This window comes from Octopus bimaculoides, chromosome 7 (assembly GCF_001194135.2).
Source record: "Octopus bimaculoides isolate UCB-OBI-ISO-001 chromosome 7, ASM119413v2, whole genome shotgun sequence".
Lineage (NCBI taxonomy): Eukaryota > Metazoa > Mollusca > Cephalopoda > Octopoda > Octopodidae > Octopus > Octopus bimaculoides.
This window is the reverse complement of record NC_068987.1, coordinates 55,594,698-55,596,100: the sequence shown is the minus strand read 5'-3', so window position 1 is coordinate 55,596,100 and position 1,403 is coordinate 55,594,698. Positions and strand designations below refer to the sequence as shown.

The 1,403-nt window shown below is 32.0% G+C and overlaps 1 protein-coding gene across 2 annotated transcripts in view; it reads left to right on the top strand.

Moving 5' to 3' along the window:
* The window catches only part of LOC106879925 (uncharacterized), an 87,286-nt gene that overhangs the window by 9,209 nt on the left and 76,674 nt on the right, over positions 1-1,403 (top strand). The window lies entirely within an intron of this gene.

Here is a 1,403-nt window from a genome sequence, read left to right as displayed (position 1 = left end):
TCTTCATCTCCATTTCCTTTACTTCTTTTAAATGAATATAAATTATATACATATACATGAATATGTGTGTGTATTTGTATGTGTGTGTGTGTGTCCTTTTAATCCCAGGAAACATGCTTTCCAGCTAGTTATCGACACACAATCTGTCTGAAATAGTAGTGGGAGTACCTTCCACTACTCCCTGTCTAAACACCTGCAGCTCCCCTTCCTAACACATTTAGCTCTCCAAAAAAAATCATTTCATCTTTAATATAGGACGATCAGTTTTCACTATCAACACCAGAAATGTAAAATTCTCAAATGTAAAATTCTCCTCTGAAGACGGAGGCGGTGTTATCCAATAATGGATCCAAGTAATTATCATTATACCGGACCACCAAATCCCTAGAAACAGCTCTTGGGTTCGTAAAACACTACCCATTTAACGCCTGATATCATTTATATTCTATAAGTCGAAGTTTGTTATATCTATACACAAGTACATTTTTTCTATTAAATGTTTTTAATATACTGTGTAAATCGATTTGCCTAACTTGCTTCTCATTACATTTACTCATATATATATATATATATATATATATATATATATATGCATGTCCATGTATGTATGTATGTATATATAATTTACAAGGAAGAGAGCGCAGAAGAAAAATGTACAAACGTAGAAGAATAGTAAAAGAAAGGAAGAAGAACCCAAAGAAAAGAGTAACAGTGTTAAGCAACAGAAGGAAAGAGGGTGGTGATGAGTGAGGTAAAAGACTAATGGAGACTAATGAATTTCCGGTCAACTTATATTTATATGATACATTCATTGTAGGATGTTTCATACCAGAGGGTTTCTGGCTTTGATCGAATGTTTTTTTTTTTTTGGCTTTCTAACAAAAAGAAACGAACATGCATTTGTAATAAAAGCAACCTAAGTATAGCTAAAATCAAAAGCTTGGTTACAAATACAAAAATAGTAATCTTAAATAATTAAATGAAATATCTGGCAAGTAAATAACGATATTTGAAGGAAATCTGAAATAAATCATTTATTCTTAACTAGAGTAACTTTCAAAACATATGAACATATGTGTGTTTGTGTGTGTATATGTATGTATGTATGTATGTATATATATGTATGTATGTATGTATGTACGTATGTATGTACGTATGTAGGTGCATATATATATATATATATATATATATAGTAAATCCAAAACGAAGAACAAACACACACAAGAACAACAACGCGAGGACGTTGTACATGTAAAGTATTAGCAAACGCTCAAGGAAGGAAAGAAGTGTGGCTTTACGTTTCGAGCTAAGCTCTTCTTCGGAAACAGGAGACAGAGAAAAGTCCAATAAAAAAAGAAGACGGAGGAAAAAAAATCGCCAACGGTTCACATGTGGTTACATAC